Source organism: Ambystoma mexicanum, chromosome 7p (assembly GCF_040938575.1).
Source record: "Ambystoma mexicanum isolate Mex_15411 chromosome 7p, UKY_AmexF1_1, whole genome shotgun sequence".
NCBI lineage: Eukaryota > Metazoa > Chordata > Amphibia > Caudata > Ambystomatidae > Ambystoma > Ambystoma mexicanum.
The window spans coordinates 621916821-621933677 of record NC_090939.1 but is presented as its reverse complement, the minus strand read 5'-3'; positions in this window follow the sequence as shown (position 1 = coordinate 621933677).

Genomic DNA, 16857 nt, shown 5'->3' with positions numbered 1-16857 from the left:
GCATTTAACTTCTTACTTGTAATGAGACTATTCTAGTGCAGCTTGAATGTTACAATCAGTTAACTCTCTCTTTTAAGTCTGAAACACCCACTTCTTGCAGATCCTGAAGGTCCTAGAAAGTGTCCAAATGGCAGATGGTGTGCAATGAAAGACTCACAGGGTAATTCATAGAATTTCGCAGAAAAGTGTCGCAAGCGGCTGGCGCAGAGTGTCCGCGTGGATTGACTGCGCCAGGCACGTGCGCTAAAACCGATTTCCGCGCACAGCGTATTCATGGATTTCAGGCTCCCAAACCAGACGTGGCGCAGAGAATCGCAGCGACCCTGCAGCAGCGCCAGTAACGCCCCCAAGAACGCCCTCGCGCAAGAAAAAGCCATCAAAATCGCTAAATCATCGCAAAGGCTGCGCTAACCCTGGACCAGTTCACCGGGCTGGCAAACAGCAAACGCCAAGCGGGGAACGTGTATTTCAGGGGTGCGCGGGAAGTTACACACGCGAATGGGCCAGTGCGAGCAGGGTACGTGTATTCCATGGGTGCGCGGGAAGTACCACACGCGATTTCATCATGGTACGTGTATTTCAGGGGTGCGCGGGAAGTCACACACGCGAATGGGCCAGTGCGAGCAGGGTACGTATATTCCATGGGTGCGCGGGAAGTTCCACACGCGATTTCATCAGGGTACGTGTATTTCAGGGGTGCGCGGGAAGTTCCACACGCGATTGGCCCAGTGCGAGCAGGGTACGTGTATTTCAGGGGTGCGCGGGAAGTTCCACACGCGATTGGGCCAGTGCGAGCAGGGTACGTGTATTTCAGGGGTGCGCGGGAAGTTCCACACGCGATAGTCCCAGTGCGAGCAGGGTACGTGTATTTCAGGGGTGCGCGGGAAGTTGCACACGCGATTTCAGCAGGGTACGTGTATTTCAGGGGTGCGCGGCAAGTTCCACACGTGATTTCTGCAGGGTACGTGCATTTCAGGGGTGCGCGGGAAGTTCCACACGCGATTTCATCAGGGTATGTGTATTTCAGGGGTGCGCGGGAAGTTCCACACGCGATTGGCCCAGTGCGAGCAGGGTACGTGTATTTCAGGGGTGCGCGGGAAGTTCCACACGCGATTGGCCCAGTGCGAGCAGGGTACGTGTATTTCAGGGGTGCGTGGGAAGTTCCACACGCGATAGTCCCAGTGCGAGCAGGGTACGTGTATTTCAGGGGTGCGCGGGAAGTTGCACACGCGATTTCAGCAGGGTACGTGTATTTCAGGGGTGCGCGGCAAGTTCCACACGCGATTTCTGCAGGGTACGTGCATTTCAGGGGTGCGCGGGAAGTTCCACACGCGATTTCATCAGGGTACGTGTATTTCAGGGGTGCGCGGGAAGTTCCACATGCGATTGGCCCAGTGCGAGCAGGGTACGTGTATTTCAGGGGTGCGCAGGAAGTTCCACAAGCGATTGGCCCAGTGCGAGCAGGGTACGTGTATTTCAGGGGTGCGCGGGAAGTTCCACACGTGATAGTCCCAGTGCGAGCAGGGTAAGTGTATTTCAGGGGTGCGCGGGAAGTTGCACACGCGATTTCAGCAGGGTACGTGTATTTCAGGGGTGCGCGGCAAGTTCCACACGCGATTTCTGCAGGGTACGTGCATTTCAGGGGTGCGCGGGAAGTTCCACACGCGAATGGGCCAGTGCGAGCATGGTACATGTATTACATGGGTGCGCGGGAAGTTCCACACGCGATTTCATCAGGGTACGTGTATTTCAGGGGTGCGCAGGAAGTTACACACGCGAATGGGCCAGTGCGAGCAGGGTACGTGTATTACATGGGTGCGCAGGAAGTACCACACGCGATTTCATCAGGGTACGTGTATTTCAGGGGTGCGCGGGAAGTCACACACGCGAATGGGCCAGTGCGAGCAGGGTACGTGTATTCCATGGGTGCGCGGGAAGTTCCACACGCGATTTCATCAGGGTACGTGTATTTCAGGGGTGCGCGGGAAGTTCCACACGCGATTGGCCCAGTGCGAGCAGGGTACGTGTATTTTAGGGGTGCGCGGGAAGTTCCACACGCGATAGTCCCAGTGCGAGCAGGGTACGTGTATTTCAGGGGTGTGTGGGAAGTTGCACACGCGATTTCAGCAGGGTACATGTATTCCATGGGTGCGCGGGAAGTTCCACACGCGATTTCATCAGGGTACGTGTATTTCAGGGGTGCGCGGGAAGTTCCACACGCGATTGGCCCAGTGCGAGCAGGGTACGTGTATTTCAGGGGTGCGCGGGAAGTTCCACACGCGATAGTCCCAGTGGAGCAGGGTACGTGTATTTCAGGGGTGCACGGGAAGTTGCACACGCAATTTCAGCAGGGTACGTGTATTTCAGGGGTGCGCGGCAAGTTCCACACGCGATTTCTGCAGGGTACGTGCATTTCAGGGGTGCGCGGCAAGTTCCACACGCGATTTCTGCAGGGTACGTGCATTTCAGGGGTGTGCGGGAAATTCCACACGCGATTTCATCAGGGTACGTGTATTTCAGGGGTGCGCGGGAAGTTGCACACGCGATACCAGCAGGGAATGTGTATTTCAGGGGTTCTGGGGAGTACTACACGTGAATTGGCTGTGTGGGTCCTCCCAGGTGTACGCTCCACAACCTCCACGGCCCCTGCAGGCAGCCCACACCACGGGGGACTACCCTGCACCCCTGCTCATGTCCCGCAGGCAGCCCATCCACCATGGGCATGCCCCCCAGCCAACCCACATGTCACCTTGCACTACTGATCAACAATGCATGTCTCCCACCACCCCCACCCCCCAGCAGTGCAGGGGCAGCCTCCACCAGGCCCCCACCCATGTCTCCCACCACCCCCACCCCCCAGCAGTGCAGGGGCAGCCTCCACCAGGCCCCCACTCATGTCTCCCACCACCCCCGCCCCCCAGCAGTGCAGGGGTAGCAGGCAGTCAGGCAGCAGCAGATGGCAGGTGGGAGCGTGCTCGGGGCTCTGGGGGGCAGCAGTTCGGCCTTCTGGGCAGGAGCGTGGTCTTCCGTGTGCTTACGCGTGGCCAGCTTGGTACGGAGTGATTTGGCACGTGAAAATCCTGCACGTCAGCATGAAAACCGAGGAAAGGCCCTTATCGCGTAAGCGCGTCAGCACGCATACGCGATTCTATTGGACCAAAGGCCCTCAGCCCGTCTGTGACGTGACCCGCACGGGTGTTTCCCACACAGCACGTGATGACAGAGCACACGTGGAAAGACTGCACGTCAGAGTCTCATCGCGTGTGATTGGTGGAAATGGCCCTACACGCAGAAGTGACAAAGCGTGTAATTGGTGGAAATGGCCCTAGCGCGTACACGCTGCGTAAGTGACGCTGGACGTGTGGGCCTGTATAAAAGGTACGCGTAGAACACCATTTCCTTGTACGTGCTTTTCGTGGAGAGCGAGTGGGTGAATTCTGTACTTCTTGTCGTTTCACACGCGATTTACTTCACGGCGTTTCAAGTTCGTATTCCCTGTTACCTCTGACAACTTGTTCTCTTTTTTCTCTTTTACTGGTTTACCTGGGCCTGTTCCCTCAAACAGTGTTTCCTTCTACTGTTGTCCTGTCTCCTCAGACAGCGTACAAATCTTCTTTTGGCGGGGGTGTTGCCAACCAAACGCGCTCCTTTTTCACGCTCTTTTACCTGGCAGACGGTGAGTCACGCACGTATCTAACATCTGTGCTTGCCCCGTGTGTAGCCTACCCCTTCAGAGGTCATTCTAGGCTGCGTGTGACACGCATACGTTCATTCTTGTGTTACTGGGTGCCACAGCGTAGTGCAGGTTTTTCTTTCTGCACACGTGGTCTAGGAGGGGTTGCGTGCACGTCATCTCCCTTTTTTGAGGGCTCCTGTGCGTAGCGTGACCCGTCATCTTTCCCCAGGGGTTACAATCAGCCTTGCAAGAGCACTAGGGTACAATTACCATCTGGTACCCAACCCCTTTGACCCCCAATTGCCCAGGACAATATTTTACAGCCACTCACATACGCACATTAACATCAGTGCCATGGCTGGGAGGCGAGGATTCCGTAAGGGTGGCAAAGGTGGAAGAGCCACAAGTGGTGGCCGTGGTGGATCCGGTAGGGGATGTGGTCGTTACTTGCAGGGTGAGCCTGTCCCCCCATGTGTGGAGGACCAGTCAAGGGCACCCATAATCCCCCCACCCCCCCCTCCCGTTGAGGCTGATGTGGCTGACACCATCCATGCTCAGCCCTTGTTGGACCAGCCCATTGTGGCACCAGACCTGGCTGACTCCATGGCTGACTTCCAGGTCAGCAGGCCTATGACACGTGCGCTGGTGCACGTTGATGTCACCATGCCACGTGCATCTGGGGCAGCAAGGTCATCTGCTGCACCAAGTAGGCAGGGCGGAGAGGCTGCAGGGGCAGCTGCGGCTCCATCCACCCCAGCCCTCACACACCCAGCCCGGACAGTGTCGGTCCTAGTCCATGCTGCTGACATTCCCCCTGACACCATCACACTAGAGCCAATGCCTGCACCAACTCCCATGCTGAGTGTGCAATCCCACACTCCTGATACAGAGTCCACCAGGGCTCCTGCCCCTAGTGTCCAGAGCGGCGCAGGACACTCAGGATCACCACCACCTTCCAAGCGGAAGAGGAAGAGTGCTCGTCCGGCACAGGCTGATGCCCCAGACACGGCTACACAGTCCGGCCCATCCAGGAAGCCCAGCTTCACGGATGACGAACTGAATGCACTTGTCGAGTATGTGTCCGCACATGACAACGAGATGGTCATTGTTGCAGGATCCAAGACCACACCTGCACAACGCCAGGCACACTGGCAGACCGTTGCGGACATCGTAAGTGCCCTTGGAATCGTGAGGCGCACAGCCAATGATTGCTATAAGCGCTGGAATGACCTAAAGCGCAGGGCAAAGAGTAAGCTGGCCTCAAGTCATGCCGCAACTCTAGTGACTGGAGGTGGGTCTCCAGTAGTAGACATGGAACTCACTCCACATGAGTCAGTCGCTGGGACCTACGTCACGGAGGAACAGATCCAAGGCGTGGGAGATTTGGCTGATTACGAGGCATTGTCCGGTGAGTGCACATGCATGTGTGTGTCATCCATGTGTATGGTGTGTGTGAGGGCTTCTGTTTGTGTGCCAGGTGAGAGTGTGTGCGCCTGAGTCGTATGGGTCAGCCATGTGCTTCATGCAATACATCCTGCGCAGCTGCATTTGGCCATAGCAGTATCCCTTCTGCCAACAGTAGACATCTAGCCCAACTGCACGCCAGTTGCCCTTGAAGTGTCACCTTGCCACAACATTGTTGCTTAATTTTTCACTGTTCATTTAGTCAGATTGTTTGCATTCCACCACTTTTACTAGGCATGTCGCAGTCCTCTAGTCACATGCCTGACATGGCTATGGTAAAGTGGAGTGACTTTGTTACCTGGATATCATTTGTTCAGACATGTCCCTGTGCAATTGCACCATTTCGGACTGGCAGCTCCAGGTGAAGAATCTGACCTATTTGAATTAGAAAAGCTATTACATGTGGGAACTGGACTGAATGAATAGGTGCTGCCCTCCTCTCCATCTTCACTCAATAGCAATGGTACATGCCATCCGTGTGATGGCATGTGTGTTTCACCTGGCAATCACAGGCCAATGTGTGATGCCACTGCCAGGCAGCATGCAGAAAATGTGTTCATCTTCCATCTTGGTGTCATCAGTGTGTGCCATTTGCCTGCCCTTCATACGCAGTGAGGGTGCATGCATGGGAGGGTTTTAGTCATGTGGGACATGTGTCAAACAAGTACTGGTTCTCTTGCTTCTCAGCCCTCATTGTGTGCCATGGTGCTAATGCCTGTTTCCATTTCTTTGTTTTAATGTCTTTGCAGGGGAAGACGCACCTGATACTGCTGGGGTTGTGGAGATGGTGCAGACCCAGGAGGGGTCCGAGGGCCGACCAACCACCAGTGAGGGACGTGGTGTGGTGGTGGGTGAGAACCCACAAGTGCTGCAGGTCGTGCTCTCAAGGGGTGTCTCTGGCTGCACCTCCCCCGAGCTGTACTCAGGTGTTGATTCGGATGAGACCTACGTGCCGTCGCAGGTGAGTGTTCCAGGGAGGGATTCTGTTCTGTCTCACCCACCTGCACCAGGGTCAGAACCCTCAATGGGGATGTCAGTGTTGGCAGCTACGCCTTTGGTGGTTACGGATGCAGGGTCACACTCCCCGACATCTGATCCTGTTCCTGGGCCAGCAGATCAGAGGGGGAATGCAGTCCTGCAGCCTCAGGCAGTGCTGGCACAGCAAGGCGCAGTTCGCCTTGCCCCAGACAGGTGTGGTGCCCGCCGACGTGGTGGCCGTACGCCACCTGGCAATACCGCATGGGAGCAATCCATTAACGTTATGGCAACCCAACAGGCAGCATCATCCGAGATGATGGCTCAGGCCATGGATAGGGTGGCCACTTCCATTGTCCTCCCTGAAAGGCTGATGGAGCGACTAGAGCAGGCAACCGACTCCATCTGCCAGTCACACAGGGAGGACATGTTGGGGTCCAACAGGGACAGGCGGGCGGCACTGGCGACTCTGCAGGAGGCCATCTCCATTGAGTCCCAGGGCCACAGGGAAGCCCTGAGGCAGGAGCTCCTTCACCTCAGGACGACTCTTGTTGAGCTTGAGGCTTCAACACACCAAAGGACAGAACAGCAGCTGGAGCGTCTCACCGTACGCTCTCAGCTGAGATGCAGGCAACGAGGGCGGAGGTCCGGGCATCCCGTGAGTTGTTGCATGGGGACCTCCGCACACTCATCCTCCAGAACCAGACCTACCACACCCGCATGCTTGCAGCCATAGAGGAGCAGACTAGGGCCTTGCGTGGGCTGCCTCCCATAGTGCAACCACCTCCAGATGCAGCTGCACAGGGTGATAATAGCGACAGCAGTGATACTCCCACAATAGGGTAGCCGTGTGGGCCATGAGCCCATGGAGGTGTTTTATTTTCCCAGGATCCACGCAGGTGGGTTCTGGTGTGCATCCTGTCCTCGGACCTCCTGGGTGGCCTCCCCAACCCCCCCGGGCCCTTCAATGGCCATTTTTTATTTTTTTTTATTTTTTTATTTTTTTTTATTTTTATTTATTTTATTCCCAATTTTTTTGGGACGATTTGTTGGCTTCCGTGGTTCCTGTGGGCATACGCTGCATTGTGGCTGGGCACATGCAGGCTTGTAATGTATTTGGTTCAGATGCTTGGGTTTGAGTCACACACACCCCTCCTGCTTCCCGTTTCCATGGGCTTGCAAAGGGTGTGCCCAAGTGACAGTGAATTACACAGTGACGTTGGACTCCCATGAGCTGTGTGGGCAGTCTGTAGTCAATACTGTGTATACATTCCTAGTGCATATTGCTGTTGTGTTGTACACTGCATGTTGCATTGATGTGTAACTCATCTTCTGTGTCTACCTCCCAATTTGCAGGTCCCTTCCTCATGTCTACACAAGGACCTCTAGTCTGGAGATGTGGTCCATGTTGGCAGCAGTGCACCTACAACTCTACATGGCGCCAACACTGCACAGTTGGTAGTGGTGGGAATGCAGGCATTTCCAGGTGGTGAGACTACTAATATTTAACATTAGTGATGTCATGTTAATGGTAGTACGTGCTCTTGTTTGTTGTTGGTCCGGCATTACTGTGAGCATTTCAGGTGTTGCAAGTTTCTAATAGGGACACTGTACATTGTGACACTAGTGTCATGTTGTGGGGATTACTTTGTTTACCTGCAAATAGCATGACATGGCATGGTGTGTCATGTGGCGGTGCTGGGGTTGGGTTGGCTGACATGGCACTGTCCTCTTGTTGCATTTTGCAAGTGGGTATTCATTTTAGCTGCTTGAATGTGTAACTTCACAAAACTGCATTGGTGGTGTCTGTGTGGGTAGGGATGCACACATTGTGACACTTCCAGGTGAACAATCTCAGGCTGATATGGTTTTCACGGTTCTTTCTCCAGACATTCAGGATCAGTGTCAGGTTGCGTCATCATTGATTGTCAGATGGAATGTGCCAGGGCAGTGTGCACTCCACAGGGGTGTGATTTCTATGTGAAGTAATTAGCCACTAGCTGTGTACGGGCTGCCTCCCCCCGTGCCCTTTCCCCTCCCATGCGCAGCGGCTGTGCATGTGGTTGGGGATGGGGGGGCACCACCATGTCCACGGCCAGGCCCCGGCGTGTTGCAACGTTGTGCAGGACACATGCTGCCACTATGATCCTGCACACTACTGGGGGAGCGTACAACAGCTGGCCGCCCGAACGGTCAAGGGAGCGAAAGTGTGACTTCAGCACTCCGAATGTGCGCTCCACTATGCCCCGGGTTGTAATGTGGGCTGCGTTATATCTTACCTGGGGTGGCGTGGTGGGGTTCCGAATTGGCGTCATCATGTGGGGGCTGAGACGGTAGGCACTGTCCCCTGTGGAGGTGGTGGTGATTGGTATCATTGGTGGGGTTGTGACCTTGCTCAGTATCTGACATGCATGCATGTGCAGTGGCATTCATACTCACCAAGCAGCCATGTATCGCCATGCCGCCCAGCTTCTAGGTCCCGGCTTAGGGTGGACATTCGGTAAATGAAGCTGTCGTGGGTTGACCCGGGATAGTTGGCATATACTGAGGTGATGATTCCCTTGGCATTACATACTACCTGCACGTTGATGGAATGCCAGTGCTTGCGGTTCCTATAGATGTGCTCAGATGCCCTGGGGGGACGTAGAGCCACATGGGTGCAGTCGATGGCACCTAACACTTTGGGGAATCGTGCCACAGCGTAGAAATCCAGGGCGGCAGCATGCCTTTCTGCAGGGGTTCTGGGCAGGTATATGTGCCTGCGGACTGATGGGCATGCAGTGATGATGTTCAAGACCTGGTGTAGGCAGCGTGACTGGGTGGCCTGTGATACACCACCCACAATGGCACTTGTCCGCTGAAATGATCCAGTGGCTAAGAAGTGCAGTACATTGAGGACCTTCTCCAGGGGGCTGAGTGCTTGGGAGCACAGGGTGGGTGATGTGAGGTCATCCTCCCACTCACTCACCAGGTCCAGTATGATGTGTGGTGGAAACCTGTACCTCCCATGCACCTGGTCATCAGGCATCCCGAAAAGGCTGGTTCTGGGTGTGAATATTCTGGCCCTGACTATCCTCCTCCTCCTCCTTTGGTAGGCCACGCCCACTGCTGCTAGGAACGGTATGTTCATCCTGGGTCTGAGCTTGTTATTTTGTTAGCGCGCAAATTAATGCGTTGCGCGTGTTGTAGGCGAGCGTGTGACCCACGCACCCCTGAAAACCAGTACCCAGTCCAATAGCGTGTGGAAATTCCCGCGCACACCGGGATACAGGTGCGCTGACGTACTTGCGTGTGTAAGTGCCCGCGCACACCTGACATACACGTACATAGGCCAATCGCGTGTACGCGCACTTTTGTCCAATTACACGCGATGACACCCTGACGTGCTGTCCAATTACACGCGATGAGACTCTGCCGTGCTGTCCAATTACACGCGATGAGACTCTGACGGGCTGTCCAATTACACGCGATGAGACTCTGACGTGCAGTCTTTCCACGTGTGCTCTGTCATCACGTGCTGTGTGGAAAACACCAGTGCGGGTCACGTCACAGACGCGCTTACGCGCTGAGGGCCTTTGGTCCAATAGAATCGCGTATGCGTGCTGACGCGCTTACGCGCTAAGGGCCTTTCCTAGGTTTTCACGCTGACGTACAGGATTTTCACGTGCCAAATCACTCCGTACCAAGCTGGCCACGCGTAAGCACACGGAAGACCACGCTCCTGCCCAGAAGGCCGAACTACTGCCCCCCAGAGCCCCGAGCACGCTCCCACCTGCCATCTGCTGCTGCCTGACTGCCTGCTGCCCACGTGCACTGCCATTTGCTGCCTGCACATCAGCCAGGGGTGCTGTTGCTGTGACCACCCCTGCTGGAAGCGAAGACTCCCGACTGGAATTCCATCGCTCCACAGCCCAGCCCCAGGACCCAGTTGCCCACCCACTCCTGCCTCTGGGTTTGTCATGTCGGGGCAAACACCATCTGTGACCACTGACAACCCCCGGCCAGAGAGGCAGAGGGGCACCAGCTTCAGTGCCACCGAAGTTGGTGTCCTGGTGGAGCAAGTCCTGGGGCAGTATGATGCCCTCTTCGGAAGTTCCCGCGCCGACAAGGAAGGACGGACTCGGATCTGGACTGACATCGTGACTGCCATCAACGCGGAGGGGGTGGCAGTCCGGGACTTACAACATGTCAGGAAGCGCTGGGAGGACTTCAGGTCCAGGACCCTGAACAAGGCCCGGCGCCTCTTGAAGGCAGCGGATGCCAAGGGGCGCCGGGGCCACTTGTCGGAAGAACAGATGGGGGTCCTGGAACGCATATCCCCAGCGCTCCACGTCCAGGTCCTAGAGAAGCAGACCCGTCTGGAGTCGAGCGGTGAGTGTACATGCATCCAGATTGTAAGCAGTGCGTGTGGTGATTATTCGGCATTGTGCCGGTTGCACTTCTGTTTGTATGGGGTCGAGTATGGGTGGGGTGTACAGGGCCGTGGGGCTGACACATGCGAGGGCTGTAATGTGTGAGACATGGATGGTGCTTGTGTGTGTGGGCTTGCATGGCAAATGCAGTTGTGCGTGCACACATGTTTGGATGAATGTGTATGTAAGTAGACATGTCCGTCATGTCAGGCATGTATGTTGTTTTCCGCTGCATGTTTGAGCACTGTGTACATGTGCATGTGTGTGTATTTGACAAGGGTGCAACAGTGATGCAACATGGATGCATGTGACAGCGGTATGTGGAAGCCTGATTGTCAGATGTGACATGGATGCCCGTCTGAACAGTGCAACACTTGGCAGAGGTGTAGACATGCATGCAAGTGTGGTGGTGTGTGTACATGTGTGGTGCACTTCCTGTGTTGCATGTGATGTCTGGCTCCCCTTTGGCTGCTGATGCTGTTGTATGTGTAGGGATGGTGGTGGCAGTTGCGATATGGCTGTGGTATGGCTCATGTGTGCGAGTTGCAATGACATGTGTGTTGGGGATTGTGATGACATGTCTGAGGTTTGCCAATGCCACTCATGTGCAACTGTCATGCGTGTATGTGTCCATTGTACAGTGCCCTGATGCCTGTGTTTTGTTTCTCCCTGTCTGCAGCGTCAACTGATGAAGAGGGCGGAGAAGGGGCTGTGGAGCACAGCGGCGGGGATCCGACCGCCAGCCGGAGACGCAAGGCCCGGCTCCCCTCCCGTGTTGTCATCTCGTCGGGGAGTGAGGAGTCCGGTGCCGCGTCCCAGGCCGCAGCTGCCGGGAGGAGGTCCAAGAGGCGGAGGTTGCAGTTGGACTCCTCGGCAGCAGAAGGGGCAGCTGGGACCCCACAGGGCCCAACAGGGGAAGATGGCACGGAGTCATCCAGGTTGGTGGGGGGTTTGGTGGAGGAGGGGGCTGTGCAAGCAGAAGAGACGGGGTCTGGAGGTGGGGATCCCACTGGTGCTAGTGGTGCAGTGCAGGACCAGGGACAGGAGGCAGCACAGGCGGCCGCGGAGGTGCCTGTGTGCAATCCTGTCCCCGATCCTGTCCCTGCATCATCTTGCACCAGCAGGGATGCCTACGTCCAGACCCGTTTTCAGGCAGGGGATGAGCTGACGTCAACTGGCCTTCCTCTGCCTGCGGACGTGGCCATCCAGGTCTGGGTTGAGCCTGTCCTGGCTGGTGTGGCGTTGCGTCAACGGGCCATGCGAGGTGACCTGCAGTCTTTTCATGGAAAGACTGCACATCATCTCGAATGGCTCGTTGACCACGTCAGCCTGCTGGGACAGGTCACCCAGGCCGGATTCCTCCGTCTGATGGGGCTTGCTCCAACCCCCTCCTCAACTGGACCCCCTAGGCGCCAGTCGTCCTCTGTGCCATCTTCCCACCCATCAGTCACCTGGGTGCCCTGTGGAGCTGCCTCTGACGGTGCGGCCAGGCTGGTGGAGGAGGCATCCCTGCCACAGTCGGGAGTCGGAGGTCCAGCAGGGGTGGCCACATCAACAACTGCACCCCAGCCGGCGGAGGATGTGCAGGCAGCAGGAGGCAGTGCACGGGCAGAGGCAGAGCAGCAGCAGCAGCAACATGGTGGGAGACATGAAGGCTCGGGGCTTTCGACATCGGAGGGGCAGGCATCGGCCGGAGGGCAGGGGGACCCAGGACAGAGAGTGTCTTCCGTGTGCCAGCGGTTGGGCCACGCCATAGGTGCGGAGCGGCGGCGGGCCGAAGAGGCGCGGCTCACAATGGTCAGGGCGGAGAACTCCATGCGGAGGGCCCTGAGGCGGGCCGAGTGCCTCGAGGCAATCCGCAGGGGGTTGGAGGAGGACACGGCGTCGTCCCTGCGGACCCTCGGGGCCATGGAACTGGACCGCCTCCGGGACATCGAACAGGAGTTCGATGATGCCCTGGCCCGGGACACCACGGAGTGAGCCGCTGGACTTGCCCGCCGCCTTTGTAAATAGTTCTTTAGTTTTAGGATTCCTTTCTTTCTTATTATGATTTGGAGTCGACGGACACTGCTCCACTTTTTGTATATAGTTGATTTTTAGGTAGGTTTTTTAGTAGGTTTCCTTTGTTCAGTTGGGCTCATGGACCCTTGGTAGTTTTTTACATAGTTCTTTATTGCATGGAGATTTTTTTACTTTTGACTTTGGGCAAATATTTTTTGGATTCTGATTTGCAGTTTTGTGTTTTTATACGGACATGCAGCTTTTTTTTCTCATTCACATTGTAGTTTGTTTTCTTTCTTTAGCATTCTTTATTTTTTTCAATACAATTTTGTTTCCATACTTCACTGTGTGGTATCATCTCATTGGTTTCATGCATGTCATGTTGTGTGTTTTCCCATTCAATTGCAACCATTGTGTGTGACGGACATGGGTTCATTAGCTTAATGAACATTGGGGGTGTAACATGTTATTTCCATTTCCATGTGGGTGAATGGGTTACTTGGTAGGGCTTTTTGGCTGTGGAGGCTGTCCATTACGAACATGATTGGGGATTGTGAGGACCTGGTGGGGGCTGCCCATGGTGGCAGGGGGTGGGGGTGGTGGGAGACATGAGTGGGGGCCTGGTGGAGGCTGCCCCTGGTGGCTGGGGGGTGGGGGTGGTGGGAGACATGAGTGGGGGCCTGGTGGAGGCTGCCCATGGTGGCAGGGGGGTGGGGGTGGTGGGAGACATGAGTGGGGGCCTGGTGGAGGGTGACCCTGGATGCTGGGGGGTGGGGGTGGTGGGAGACATGAGTGGGGGCCTGGTGGAGGCTGCCCCTGCACTGCTGGGGGGTGGGGGTGGTGGGAGACATGAGTGAGGGCCTGGTGGAGGCTGCCCCTGGTGGCTGGGGGGTGGGGATGGTGGGAGACATGAGCTGGGGCCTGGTGGAGGCTGCCCAGGGTGGCAGGGGGGTGGGGGTGGTGGGAGACATGAGTGGGGGCCTGGTTGAGGGTGACCCTGGATGCTGGGGGGTGGGGGTGGTGGTAGACATGAGTGGGGGCCTGGTGGAGGCTGCCCCTGCACTGCTGGGGGGTGGGGGTGGTGGTAGACATGAGTGGGGGCCTGGTGGAGGGTGACCCTGGATGCTGGGGGGTGGGGGTGGTGGTAGACATGAGTGGGGGCCTGGTGGAGGCTGCCCCTGTACTGCTGGGGGGTGGGGGTGGTGGGAGACATGAGTGGGGGCCTGGTGGAGGCTGCCCCTGCACTGCTGGGGGGTGGGGGTGGTGGGAGACATGAGTGGGGGCCTGGTGGAGGCTGCCCCTGGTGGCTGGGGGGTGGGGGTGGTGGGAGACATGAGTGGGTGCATGGTGGAGGCTGCCCCTGGTGGCTGGGGGGTGGGGGTGGTGGGAGACATGAGTGGGGGCCTGGTGGAGGCTGCCCATGGTGGCAGGGGGGTGGGGGTGGTGGGAGACATGAGTGGGGGCCATGGTGGAGGGTGACCCTGGATGCTGGGGGGTGGGGGTGGTGGGGGACATGAGTGGGGGCCTGGTGGAGGCTGCCCCTGGTGGCTGGCGGGTGGGGGTGGTGGGAGACATGAGTGGGGGCCTGGTGGAGGCTGCCCATGGTGGCAGGGGGGTGGGGGTGGTAGGAGACATGAGTGGGGGCCTGGTGGAGGGTGACCCTGGATGCTGGGGGGTGGGGGTGGTGGGAGACATGAGTGGGGGCCTGGTGGAGGCTGCCCCTGCACTGCTGGGGGGTGGGGGTGGTGGTAGACATGAGTGGGGGCCTGGTGGAGGGTGACCCTGGATGCTGGGGGGTGGGGTGGTGGTAGACATGAGTGGGGGCCTGGTGGAGGCTGCCCCTGCACTGCTGGGGGGTGGGGGTGGTGGGAGGCATGAGTGGGGGCCTGGTGGAGGGTGACCCTGGATGCTGGGGGGTGGGGGTGGTGGGAGACATGAGTGGGGGCCTGGTGGAGGCTGCCCATGGTGGCAGGGGGGTGGGGGTGGTGGGAGACATGAGTGGGGGCCTGGTGGAGGGTGACCCTGGATGCTGGGGGGAGGGGGTGGTGGGAGACATGAGTGGGGGCCTGGTGGAGGGTGACCCTGGATGCCGGGGGGTGGGGGTGGTGGTAGACATGAGTGGGGGCCTGGTGGAGGCTGCCCCTGCACTGCTGGGGGGTGGGGGTGGTGGGAGACATGAGTGGGGGCCTGGTGGAGGCTGCCCCTGGTGGCTGGGGGGTGGGGGTGGTGGGAGACATGAGTGGGTGCATGGTGGAGGCTGCCCATGGTGGCAGGGGGGTGGGGGTGGTGGGAGACATGAGTGGGGGCCTGGTGGAGGGTGACCCTGGATGCTGGGGGGTGGGGGTGGTGGTAGACATGAGTGGGGGCCTGGTGGAGGCTGCCCCTGCACTGCTGGGGGGTGGGGGTGGTGGGAGACATGAGTGGGGGCCTGGTGGAGGATGCCCATGGTGGCAGGGGGGTGGGGGTGGTGGTAGACATGCATTGTTGATCAGTAGTGCAAGGTGACATGTGGGTTGGCTGGGGGGCATGCCCATGGTGGATGGGCTGCCTGCGGGACATGAGCATGGGTGCAGGGTAGTCCCCCGTGGTGTGGGCTGCCTGCAGGGTCCGTGGAGGTTGTGGAGCGTACACCTGGGAGGGCCCACACGGCCAATTCACATGTGGTACTCCCCAGAACCCCTGAAATACACGTACCCTGCTGAAATCGCGTGTGGAACTTCCCGCGCACCCCTGAAATACACGTAGCCTGCTGAAATCGCATGTGGAAATTCCCGCGCACCCCTGAAATACACGTACCCTGCTCGCACTGGGCCATTCGCGTGTGGAACTTCCCGCGCACCCCTGAAATACACGTACCCTGATGAAATCGCGTGTGGAACTTCCCGCGCACCCCTGAAATACACGTACCCTGCTGAAATCGCGTGTGGAACTTCCCGCGCACCCCTGAAATACACGTACCGTGCTGAAATCGCGTGTGGAAATTCCCGCGCACCCCTGAAATACACGTACCCTGCTCGCACTGGGCCAATCGCGTGTGGAACTTCCCGCGCACCCCTGAAATACACGTACCCTGCTGAAATCGCGTGTGGAACTTCCCGCGCACCCCTGAAATACACATACCCTGCTGAAATCGCGTGTGGAAATTCCCGCGCACCCCTGAAATACACGTACCCTGCTCGCACTGGGCCAATCGCGTGTGGAACTTCCCGCGCACCCCTGAAATACACGTACCCTGATGAAATCGCGTGTGGAACTTCCCGCGCACCCCTGAAATACACGTACCCTGCTGAAATCGCGTGTGGAACTTCCCGCGCACCCCTGAAATACACGTACCCTGCTGAAATCGCGTGTGGAAATTCCCGTGCACACCTGAAATACACGTACCCTGCTCGCACTGGGCCAATCGCGTGTGGAACTTCCCGCGCACCCCTGAAATACACGTACCCTGCTGAAATCGCGTGTGGAACTTCCCGCGCACCCCTGAAATACAAGTACCCTGCTGAAATCGCGTGTGGAAATTCCCGCGCACCCCTGAAATACACGTACCCTGCTCGCACTGGGCCAATCGCGTGTGGAACTTCCCGCGCACCCCTGAAATACACGTACCCTGATGAAATCGTGTGTGGAACCTCCCGCGCACCCCTGAAATACACGTACCCTGCATAAATCGCGTGTGGAACTTCCCGCGCACCCCTGAAATACACATACCCTGCTGAAATCGCGTGTGGAAATTCCCGCGCACCCCTGAAATACACGTACCCTGCTCGCACTGGGCCAATTGCGTGTGGAACTTCCCGCGCACCCCTGAAATACACGTACCCTGCTGAAATCGCGTGTGGAACTTCCCGCGCACCCCTGAAATACACATACCCTGCTGAAATCGCATGTGGAAATTCCCGCGCACCCCTGAAATACACGTACCCTGCTCGCACTGGGCCAATCGCGTGTGGAACTTCCCGCGCACCCCTGAAATACACGTACCCTGATGAAATCGCGTGTGGAACTTCCCGCGCACCCCTGAAATACACGTACCCTGCTGAAATCGCGTGTTGAACTTCCCGCGCACCCCTGAAATACACGTACCCTGCTGAAATCGCGTGTGGAAATTCCCGCGCACCCCTGAAATACACGTACCCTGCTCGCACTGGGCCAATCGCGTGTGGAACTTCCCGCGCACCCCTGAAATACACGTACCCTGCTGAAATCGCGTGTGGAACTTCCCGCGCACCCCTGAAATACACGTACCCTGCTGAAATCGCGTGTGAAAATTCCCGCGCACCCCTGAAATACACGTACCCTGCTCGCACTGGGCCAATCGCGTGTGGAACT